Here is a 12,306-nt window from a genome sequence, read left to right on the forward strand (position 1 = left end):
GATGAAGACTTATAATCAAACTAAAACTTACTATTTATAGTAAAAACGAAATTAAAATAAGGAAACGACCGTCATCCAGGGGTATTTCGCAAATTCGGTTTGCATAACCCAGCATAGCGGGGTTGGTTGGGTAAAGTAGCTCGTTCTACCCCAAAATCATACATTTTACGCCCGATCTAAGGTCCGTTGGTCTAGATCACTTCTGTCGTCGACCGGGCCTTTTCTGATCCATCTTGGCCACCAAAATGTCCGCGACCTGCTCTACATCAAATTCCTATATAAATTTGCAATGCATATGCACACATTACTCTTCATTGGCCATCTTGAAAAATCCATTCATCGTAAAAGGTTCTTACCATCCTATTTGTAGCATAAAAAATGAATGGCCATGTTCATTTATAATAAAAAGTAGGTCAAATTATCAATTTCAATAATCAATTGGTGGTGTCATATTCAGCTTGAGTTTTTCTTGTGGTTTCGAAACAATTGCTTTCGTTAGGTGGTGGTAATCATCTGATCCATGGGTTGGAAAGTGGACATTTATATTAAAAGGGCTGATGTTATCCAGTCTGTTTGATTTTCTGAAAGTGGCTTATGAAAAGTACATTCGATAGAACAAAAGGTCAAGATTAATCTTATCAATACCCCGTGTCCGATTGCAGCTATCTACAGGGAAGGTTCCCATATGTATAGCCCACTCGAGCATTTCTCCATTTGTTTTCTTTTGTAGCCTTCTGTAGTTTAGTATATGGGGTTCCAAAGATGTATGTTCCAAGACCATGATTACATTCAGCTTCTATGCATTTGCCAATAAGTGACAATATGTACTTTGCCATGTTCAGAGGCTTAGTTCTTATACATATTTGAATTGGTTGAAAGGTATAGAAAATTCAACTCCCAATAATTTGCCACATAAAGGACTTGTTCTGGACTTGCAGTCTATGACTCTTCATGAAGGTTAGTAAAACAAAAGAATATAACCTACCTTTTCCATGTTCTTTATACCTGGTTCTGTCTATATGTTCTTTGAATTCCGTCTGCCCTTTACACACACACACACACACACACACACACACACACACACACATTTAGCCTTTTCTTGAGAGTTCTTTCTAATCATGTATTTGTATGCCGAATAATTATAAGATGTTAGACTTGAAGATATTAAGGTCCAAGATGAAATTGTTCTCGGTGAAATTCATTTGGTCTGGAATAGAAATAGCAAAGAACTCAACTGATAAATTCTTCAGGTCCTGTTTGGCAGACACCTAAAAATGATTTCATCTCATTTTATTAACACTAATAATGTATTAGAGAATTTGATCTCTAATACATAAGTACTGTTAACATGAAGTCATTATGCATTAGAGATTTTCATCTCTTTCAAGGACCATCCTACTATTTTGATCATGCAAACTAAAAATCAGGCCAATCCAACCATTAGGTGGGCCACACCATAAAAATGTGTATTGGTCCTCACACTAGTGGATTCAGATCTTGATAATTCCACAAAATGTGTATTGGCGTCTCTGATTATGAATTTGGATTAAACTGAATCTTTTGCAAATGTGCTTATTTACAAGTGATTATTAATAACATGTTTGTTGTGTACAATGTGTTCATAGTTCACCTTACATTTGTTTATTTATTGACTCAAAAAAAAAAAAAAAAATCACATGACATTTGATCTACATATCTTATTTGACTCAATCTCACTGTTCAATCGCTGTTTGGTTTTCCAGGCTTCTGGATCGATGTTGCATTATTCCAACAGGACAACAATTGAGGCATATCAAGCAGATTAAGCAATCCACTCTAATGCCCTGCATGTCCACAAGCACTGTGTTGAATGGTATATCTTGTTTGAAATTGGTTTTCAATAATTATGATAAAGCATATTTGAATGCACAATTGGCTGATTCCATCATACTTATTCATCATTATATTGCACAATTGGCCGATGGCCCGAACCATTACCATTACATAACCGTTTTTTAATACCTTGGTTGGTCCCCACCATGAATAGACCATACTCCAAAAAGCATGCATATTGGAAGCTGAAACCTGTAAAATCCAACCTTACACCTTTTATCTTCTCATGTTGTTAATGATCTGATTTTTGAGTTGTGTATGTTATGCAGAGATTGCTACCACTGTCTTCTCATGTTGTTAATGATCTGATTTTTGAGTTTGCTCTTAAGTTGTACATTTGGATGCTCATTTGAATTGAATCATTATAACTCAATTAGATATATATGAAACAATGAAATAGGCAGAATCATTTCATTTCATAATTATCTCAAACCCACATTTGGAACCACATGTCTATTGAGTTGGACTTGAAACGATCTGAATTGTTAGTTAGGGCTGGCCCATGGGTTATGAACGGCAGAGGGCTGGCACTACTTTGGTCCTTCCAATTTTGTTGAATAAAATTATTACAATTGAATTCAGTTGATCTGTTCTTTCTTGCGTACCGAGTAATAGATGTTATGTTTGTGCTTCACAGGTATCCATATGGTCATGAGGAACTTGTTGTTTGTGAGGACGTTGATCAGGCAAGTTTCTGTGGAAATTGCATGAAAACTGTTAAATTGTGTAATGAAATCTGTAAAATTCCTCATCAATGTTTGTTTTTTTTGGTTTTGTTTTGTTTTGTTTTGTTTTGAAGGCTACCTTCCATTTTCTCATATGAAAAGCTGATTGTGCTAGCATTGATAAGTCCATTCAAAATTGTGTTTGTAGGCTTGGACTATTTGGGTCATACACTGCAGTTGGAACCCATATGAAATTTCTCCACATGAATTTATCTCTAGTAGTCCATTTTCCACTATTTTAGGCTACCTGGCATTCTCCAGCAGTCCATTTTCTTCTCATTTTTAATTGCCTGCTGTCGTAAGTTTCAGATTTAGAATTTTCATATTTCTTGCTGCTGCATGTGGCTAGTTTGAAGAACCTGAAAAGTACGACTCTAGATATGTCTTCTGCATTATGCTGAATCATTTTTGAAGCAGTTTCAGGCTTGAAAGATCAAACTACTAGAGAGAGATCGTGGGGATTCGACTAAGGAAGAGGTCATTTCTTATAGAATTGGTTGATATGGAAACTCCTCTCATTGTGCCCCAGCCTCCCCTTACACATTGGTAACATCAAGTCATGCGTGGGGTGCAGTAGTAGAAAAAGCATTTTGGGGCTGCACGTAGAGGACCATGACACTCATTGAATAGTAGAGAAGTGGCCTTCATTACACATATGTGACGCAAGGATGAACGTGATGAGGATAACTACTCCGAATCCATGGAGCTTCTCTGGACTCCTCACAGAGACTTCTCGAATCCACGAGGAAAGAAAGTAGAAAATAGAAAGAAATTCTAAGAAATTCGAAATTGATTAATTGATCATTGATAATTGTCTAATGTGTCTCCTCACACCATTAATATAGAAAAAAAAAAACTAAAATTCGTAATTACCAAAAATAGCAAAATTCTAACTCTAATAAAAATCCTAATTCTAATAAAACTCTTCTAAGGCCTAATTTCTAAAAATAAAAATTGCAAATAAACTTTCTCTAGAAGAGTCCTAGTATAACTAAAAGTTATTTCTAAAAGGAAAGAAAATCTAAAACTCTAAAAATATTTAAAAAATCGGAATTACTAAAAATAGTAAATTTTTTCTAAAAATTCGTTTTTGAGCTGAAATCGCACGTTTTCTGACGAAACGGACAGATGCGACCCACTTTGTGGGTCGGTTCACCTCGGATGGCTCGTTTCAGTAAAGATCGATAGGTTGCATGCCCCATAACGATACCCGGATCAAAAGTTATGGTCAATTCACGGTCCATCTTCTTTTGCCTCAACCATGCTGGGAACGTATCTGTGACACATTCTACATCAATATGGTGGTTAGAAATTATTTACTTGCCTTCTTGAAGAATGGTTGTGACACCCACAAGGACAGGAGCAGTAGGCCTATTGAGTTTAAGAAGTGGAGAAGAAGGTGATGAAAAGCATGGAACATAAGTTGACATGACACACTCTCCTCATATATATATAACATAGTTCTTAAATATAATTTTCCTGAAAAGAGATGGTATGGCATGTACCTGTTGCCAAAGAAACCAAAAGCAGGACGCAAAAATATTTAAGCAAGCAGGGTGCACGTGTCATTGCACTTATTTTGACGACATGCAATGCAACCTTAAAGTTATTGATCCTCCAAAAATGTGGCCATCTTGTTTTCAGCCGTTCTCTAATCATATGGATAGAATAATTTGATCCATGTAGATCTTTAATTATCTTTATCATTCTTATGTTATTTGTGGGCATATTATTAGTTTTACACGTGTCAATGAAAAAAGTTCTTTAAAGTTATTCTTTGAAATAATGTGTTTTACACTTGATCATATATATATATATATATATATATATATATATATATAATTTTTTTTTTTCATTTTTTCTCGTGACTCCTCATGTCTACTTTTGAGAACAGTACGTGTCAATCTCTAAGTTACATGTCTTATATGTGTGGTTTGTTTTTTTCCTTCTAAATTGTAGACCTGACCACATGTTGCAGATATTCTTTAAAGGATGGAGTGAAGTTCTGCCCATTTTGTACTCAACCTTTCTGGGGTTAGCACTAATCTTCTTTAAAGTGCAATGTATGGCATTTGCTAAAGATCTACTTAAACACATAAAACTGAAGGCGATTTGTTATCATTTCATACCAGTTATTTGCATCATAGGTTGAATGCTCAGATGGGAACTCATTACATAGTCTGTTTTTGACAGCTTTTTCTTTGATGGTGGAGGGGAAAACGAGGAAATGCCAACATCAAAGCTTTCTGGTGGAGCACAAATTCACTATATTTTTCAATCAATCTTTGTGAAGAGTTTGGAAGTTTGCATCACACTACTTTATGATCTTATCTCCAAGTAATCATTCAAATTTATATAAAATGTTCCTTTCTACTGCCCTGCTTTACTATTGTAACCATGTTGAATTTGTGGCTACTTGTGTTAATATATAGTTTCATTGTCAATCTAGTGTAACAAAGTTTTCTCTGCTGGTAACTGTTATTGAACTCTCTTTCTTATCTTTGCATTTGTATGGTAATGTGGCATGCTAGGGACAATTTGTCCGACTTTTACATTGCTACTAGTCCTAGCCTCATGTAATTTGGAACCTCTTTCAGGAAGTGGATCCATGTGATGACTCAACTGATGAAGACATCCGCACCACTATTCAAAATGCTACTGGCCCTAAAAGTGCTTTATTTGTACCAGAGGTGAGTGTTGTAAAGCTTCTTGATTTCCGGGAGTGGACTTCCAAATGTTTTGGATAAATCATTCATTTGTTTTGAAATTCTCGGTTGTTTGGTTTCCTGTGTTCTGATAGTTAATAATTAACAAAATCTTTAGGTCCCATTTGGTTTTCATGTAATTAACCAGATTTTGTTGGTGGTTCAGTCCAACTGGTCAGACCTACTTGGTCTATTTTGAAATGTTCTGTTTTTCAACAGATTTACAGGAATCTGTAGATTTTGTTTTCTTTTTGTGATACTTATACTGCAAGTGTTTTTCAAAAGATATGAAATTTGCACTTTGTGATTGAAATTATCTCATTACGTTAAGTTTATTTGAGTAGAAACGAAAATCCAATGAATTGTATTTCAATTATGAAATATTGTACTTGGTTGCCATGGTGATGATTTGTTTGACATGATGTTCAGGCTCAAGGGGTTTAAAAGGTTGGGTGGTTCTTTGTTATTCTAGCAGACTCTGACGGTACATGCACTTGTACTCTGAAATTGTACATGCATCATGCATGTAATTCAGTTAAGTTCAGACACATTTCAGTTTATTCTTTGTTATGTTTTCCTTTTTTTTTGGTTAGATATATGATTATTTTTTTTTTATTTTTTATTTTTTTTTATTTTTACAAAGAAGGTTGCCAGATAGTCATTTGAACCAATCATTTTCCTCAAAATTTCAATTAAATAAATATATTTTCAAATGGAGATTAACCACTTTGATAAGAGTAAATTCCATCAGTTACATCGTGTTTAACTTTTAGGTGAAGTTTGAGAAGAGTAAATTACATTTTAGTTGAACCTCTAGAAAAACTTGATGAAGTTAATGTATTCTTGTTCATGTAAGATGCGTTGTTTTGCATATTTGAATTTACCATACCCGAAGATGATAGATGTGGCGATGCCAGCAAATATGGTCTGTGGGTTGCAAGATGTAGCTTGAAAGGTCAAGGAACCTCTATCCGGTAGCCTCTAGCTGGTTAAACCCTTCAAATTGTGATGTGTCGAACAAAAGGGGTTATGTACATATTATATTGTTGAATGCCTGCTGTGTGAATTGATGGACTATTGCTAGAACTGGAAGCCTATGTATGAAAATCTTCATTTGGCATGCCAAAATAATCCTGAGCATGATAATGAAATCACCCAATGGCACTTTTACAATCAAACCTGCTTTCCATATTTTTTCTTTTTCCTTTTTAATGGTTGTGTTGTGTTAACTAACTAATGATTGGTTCATTTTTATGAACTTACGTCAGCTCAAGGACTAATTAAAAATGTCTGCCATACTGAACTACTAAAACTCTGAAGTTACACTACCATTGAGTAAGCAAACGTTTACAACCTTCTTTCATTATTTTTATTGTACTTCGGTTTTCTATAGAAAGCTGTCATTTATTTTCATGTTGTACAAATTATTCAAGCCATTAAATTTGTTTTTTTTTTTTTTTTTGAAAATGATGAGGTTGGAATTCATAAATATTGATGTCTTCTTGATTTGTTAGAACTCTTTAGCAAGCAACAACTGATCCTAACATAATGGCTATTTCGATTCCAAGAGTAGTTGAATAACTTGCAATGAACTTTCTACATTCATTCCCAGTGAGATTGGCATGACAGGCTACATTCATTCCAGATTTCGATGATACTTTGTGGTAAGTGTTGATTGATTGCATTTTTATTTCCCATCTGCTTTTGTCTTGATGTGCTGAGTTGTAGATTGCAAGTATTATAGTACCCTATCATTTGTACACATCCCTTGTTTTTAGATCAACTCTTGATTGTTTCTACAAATAGTTTTAGATTAAGATCTATATTAATAACAGATTTTTTATTTTATTTTTGGTATTTGATTTTTTTAGAGACAATCTAAATCTTATTTCAGGTAATTCATTGAGAACTCAGAGGTTTGCTGGCTAGTTTTGAAGCTTAAGATTCAACTATATTAATCATTTCAAGCAGTTTAATCCAAACTATCCAAAGTTTATTTCTTGATCAAACTTTGGTTTATACGTTAGTTTGAATGTAATTATTATATTCACAAAAAAAGTGAGAATTAGCTTATATTTTGAAAGATTTAGCTCATATGAGTTGTGAGATTTGGGATATATGTTTTTCATTAGCATAGATTTAATTATTGTATTAACATTCTTCATAAGATTGCTTTTTAGATGGAGTTGTAATGATCCTTCATGGCCAGGTGGCAACCATGGATTGGATATCATATATACAATCAATTTTTGATGGAAATACAAATTTTATATGTTTGGGATTTGAATGGTAGATCTGATTTTGATTTCTTCCTTTTCTTTTGTGTAGTGATTTATCTCAAGAAGTGAGATTTATAGTGTGTTATGCAGAATTTCGATAAATTGAATGCTTAGATGGATGGAAACAAGATCTTCGAAGCTGTGGGCTGTGTTTAGTTCCAATTACAAGCACCTTATCAGTTACTAATGAGATCGGAGCTGATTTTTCGACATCCATGTTCGGAGGAATTTCACAATTTTGAGGAACTGATTGTTGCAATTTAACCAAACCCAATGATATTTAGCATAAATTTAAGTATTGTATCAACGGTCTTCCTAAGATTGCTTTTATATGGAGTTGGGTATCATATATACAATTAATTTTTTATGGAAATACAATTTTTATATGTTTGAGATTTGATTGGTAGATTTGATTTTGATTTCTTCCTTTTCTTCTGTGTAAACTTTCTCAAATAGGTTGGTTGGTTGGTTTGGGGCTTTGAAGAACATGTTATTGAAATGGGCATTAAGCTAGTTTTGGATGTGTTCATTGGTTAGCCAATTCATTTTCATTTTTGTTTTTAATTTAATGAGAAACATTGATGGTTTTGGCCGCCGGATATGCTGACGTCTTTGTCTGTTGGAATTAGCTGTCGGAAACACCGACGATTATTACCGTCGAAAACGTGACTTAACAGTCGAAAATGCCAATGGTTTTAGCCGTTGAAAATGCCGACGATTTAAATCCCTTATGGATGTAACTACAATTAACATCACTACAGTGGGGCTATCGAACACGAGTTCAGAAGTGAATTATGCGTCGGACGAATCTACCCCCATTCCCGACAACCCTTCCGACGTCTAAAAGCCATCAGGGAAGGTCAATGCCGATGGTTTTTAGCCGTTGGTGTTGCCCTGTTTTTTAACAATATATGCAATGTGTAACTAAATTGATGCAAATATATTCGAAGTTTATTTATATAATTTAAAATTGTAAGAAGTGTGGAAACACAAGTAATACATTCAAAAATAAAAAAAGAATTACTAGATTAGGTTATATACGTGTTTGATTTTATGTTTGGACACAAACATTGCAACCGATTTGTGAGAAATTAAAATTTTTTAATTTTTAAATTTTTTTTTTTCACAACTCAGCCTGTCTCCTGCAAATCTCAAAATCGAAACTCCCAATTAATGATTTTTCATGCAAAACATGAAAAATTATGGATTTGTAATAATTTGACGACTTAACATGATTTACAGAAAAAATGAACGAAAATTGAAAATGCACACCGAATAAAAAATGTGGAATATATCCCATTACTTGTGCATTTCATATCATATAGGTGGGATACACGACATATTGGCCGATATCATTGATATTAAAACAGTGATCGCACTCTTCTAGCCACATATTATATTAAGATTATTAAAATTATAATGGTACCAACCTGACATTACTTTCCTACGAACTCTCTCTTTCTCAATTGTATATAGGACGTTTTCGGGTTAATATTTGAGTTTGAATAAAACTCCTATCACGACAACTTCCTTCAAAGAAAAGGCTGGTTGGGAGGGTGAGAGATATGGAGAGAGAGTTAGAGATATAAAAGGGAGAGGCATTAACAATATAGATAAGATATGAGCTTAAGATTAGACAAAAAGTTAGGAATTATGTTTGGATAAAAGGGAGAAATGAGATATGAAATCTCTTTCAAATTCAAATTAAATTTTTTTCACTGGCATTACATCACTTATGTCTTGAATTGTACTGATTTCTAGGCTCATGGTGAAAATTTTGAGGCGCACCTGGACAAGTTGGATCTTATGCATGTTCGGCAGAAATAGTACTGAAGCTAGGAAAGTCAGGGCTCCCTATGCCTACGCCAGACACGCCAGGCCATAGTGCAGTCCAGATTTCAAGAGTGGTGATTCTTCAACCGTGCGAACAAGGGGAGCGGATTAGGTGAGACCCCGGATCTGACTTTGAGGTCCACTAGGATGAATCTGACTGCATCCACACTATCCATCCCTATTGAAAGCTCATTTTAATCCCAAGTGGACCAATAAAAACTTCTTGTGAGCCATAAAAGCTTTGGATCAAGATACTCATGTGGTCTATTCATCCAGGTGTTTGTGACCTTATCAACACGTTGGATGGCAAACAAACATTCCCTTGGAGTCCGTGAAGTTTTTAATGGTGGGGATTCAATCAAAACTGTTTCCTGTGGTGTTGTCCACATAAGATTTGAGTCGGCTTCATTTTTTTGGATCATGCTGAGCTTTCAAAATATTTGGACGGTGTGGATTTAAGGCACAACCATCACTGTGAGCCCCACAGTCAGGGGTCCGCTCGCCTTGGTGGATGCGGGGTCTCACCTAATCGGCTCCGGTGCATGACATAGTTGTATCACAATTCAGACCACCCAAGTTACTAAATGCAATCCTGGATGGAGTATAACCCAAACAATTACGCCAAGAACAACATTTTGCTAATCCCATTTGATGGCTATTAATTGGATGGTTAATATTTTCTGATCAGCTTCATTTTTTGGACCATGTTTTAAAATGAGATTTCAAAACGGATGGACAACGTGGATGTAAGACACATGCATCACAGTGGGCCCCACAGTCAGGGATCCAACGAAATGCATCCACTTACCGGTGCGTTCAGTTGGACCGTAATGTTCGACAACACTATATATGTTAGGGGGTGCGTAAAATGCAGAAATCTGTAGGGTCTACCATATTGTTTATGTAAAATCCAATCCGTTCAGTAGGGTTTATCCTTGATCTGAAATCTTGGAGTAAAAAATCAGCTAGACCTACAGCTTAGGTGGGACAGACGATGGGATGCTGAACCATAAGATTGAGAGTGGGGCCAGTATGGTGTATACTTTAGTCAAACAAGTTAATCACGTGTAACACACCAGGATGAAGATAAATATACAGAGCCTAGCCTGATTAAAAAAGCTCATGCACGCCACACCGTGTGAAATTAGTACTGATCGTGGACGCAGTTTTACATTGGTCCCGTTGGTGTGGCTCATATGAGATTTAAATTAGGTTGACTTTTGTATCTACGGTGAAAATAACATTTCTCACCAGATGGACGGAATAGATTTTACATATGCTACATGGTGAAACCCACAGACCTTTAGCGTCTTAAGCATGATAACTGAGTCCTCTTCAGTTTGTACGTGTGGGACTCTTTTATTGCATTATTGCCTTCCTTTACGGCTAGGAAATGTGCTACCTGTGTCCTCTCAAGTCAAGGTCGTTCCCATTTAAGTCAAAAAGAGCATATAATTGAGTCCTTTATAGTTTGTACGTGTGGGCCTCTTTTGTTGCATTATTGCCTTCCTTTACAACTAAGAAATGCACTACCTGTCCCCTCTCAAGTCAAGGTCGTCCCCATTTAAGTCAAAAAGAGCATGTTAATTGAGTTATTTTTAGTTTGTACGCGTGGGCCTCTTTTATTGCATTATTGCTTCCTTTACAACTAAGTAATGCACTACCTGTCCCCTCTCAAGTCAAGGTCATCCCCATTTAAGTCAAAAAGGCTGGGAGCGGATTAGGTGCGGGCCACGGGGACTAATCGAAGAAGGTGTGGTCCCAACTGTGGGGCCTAGATGCAGGTATTCTATATCCATTCTGTTCATCCATTTGATCATCCATTTGTTCATCCGTTTTTTTCATATTATTTTAGTGTACGAAGGTGACGCAGGGAAGGACGTGATGAGGTTGATCACAATCTTCCTTAGGGATAACTACTCTAAATCTAAATAATTTCTTTAGACTCTTCGTAGAGATTCCTCAAATATATGAGGGATGAAAACATAAATATTTTCTAATAATTCAAAATAAATTAATTGATGATTCAAAAAAATTACAATTCTTTACATATTGAAATCAAACTTAGTATGAAATTTTAGAATCAAACTCCAACTCAAACTCTCTAAAAATGTGACTTACTATGTATAGATGGTCATAATTCCTACGGCAAAAAATAATAACTGTGTAATTTGGCTAACCACACTATTCTCCTAATTTTTCTAAGCCCTTTTCATGTTGGGCACATCTCCTAAAACTCAAAGGATCAAGAGTTATGATCAAATTAAAACTTACTATTTATAGTAAAAATAGAAATAAAAAGGACTTTTGATCGTCGATTTGATAGAATCTTGCAAATTCGGCATGGACAACCCAATATTTGGTTGGCTAAAAGTAGCTTCTCCTACCCCAAAATCATATACGATATGTCGAAAAACTCATTCTAGTTTGCAAGATATGATTGTTTTGAGGTTCAAATGGTCCTTGATCACTTCTGCCTTCGATCGGGTCTTCTCTAGTCCATCTTGGCCATGAAAGTGTCTGCGAGCCACTCTACATAAATCCCCCTACTTTAAAAGAATTCGTCCTCGAGTTCTCGTCCTTCTTCATTTCATGATACTCGGTCAAGTATATGATTTTGAAAGTATACGAGATCTCTGTGTCATCCGGAGGATCAACAACATAAGCATTGTCGTTAATCTTTCGGAGGATCAGTACCGGTCCAATCTTCTTTTTCTTCAACTTGTTGTAACTTCCGATTGGAAATCTCTACTTGCATAGATGGATCATAACATGGTCGCCTACCTTGAATATCTTTTATCGTTGATGTTTGTTGGCTTGCTCCTTGTACTTGTTATTCAAGGTATGCAACGTGGCTTGCACATTCGTATGAATGCTCACGATTCGGTTTGT

The 12,306-nt window shown here is 35.4% G+C and overlaps 2 long non-coding RNA genes across 9 annotated transcripts; both read left to right on the top strand.

Moving 5' to 3' along the window:
- The first annotated feature begins 232 nt into the window (after nucleotides 1–232).
- LOC131223485 (uncharacterized) lies at nucleotides 233–3,096 on the top strand. Its single transcript, XR_009160490.1, has 3 exons — nucleotides 233–957; nucleotides 1,743–1,852; nucleotides 2,510–3,096. It is a non-coding gene; the product is annotated as an uncharacterized LOC131223485 (long non-coding RNA).
- Nucleotides 3,097–4,570: 1,474 nt separating this feature from the next.
- LOC131223482 (uncharacterized) lies at nucleotides 4,571–7,952 on the top strand. Of its 8 annotated transcripts, none has more exons than XR_009160480.1 (6): nucleotides 4,573–4,631; nucleotides 4,791–4,934; nucleotides 5,195–5,287; nucleotides 5,732–5,836; nucleotides 6,571–6,637; nucleotides 7,631–7,952. It is a non-coding gene; the product is annotated as an uncharacterized LOC131223482 (long non-coding RNA). The 8 variants fall into 8 exon arrangements; XR_009160481.1 differs by having other exon boundaries at nucleotides 7,672–7,952; XR_009160477.1 differs by lacking the exon at nucleotides 7,631–7,952 and adding an exon at nucleotides 7,197–7,421.
- Nucleotides 7,953–12,306: the final 4,354 nt, after the last annotated feature.

The sequence above is a fragment of the Magnolia sinica genome, chromosome 13, assembly GCF_029962835.1.
Source record: "Magnolia sinica isolate HGM2019 chromosome 13, MsV1, whole genome shotgun sequence".
Classification (NCBI taxonomy): Eukaryota; Viridiplantae; Streptophyta; class Magnoliopsida; order Magnoliales; family Magnoliaceae; genus Magnolia; species Magnolia sinica.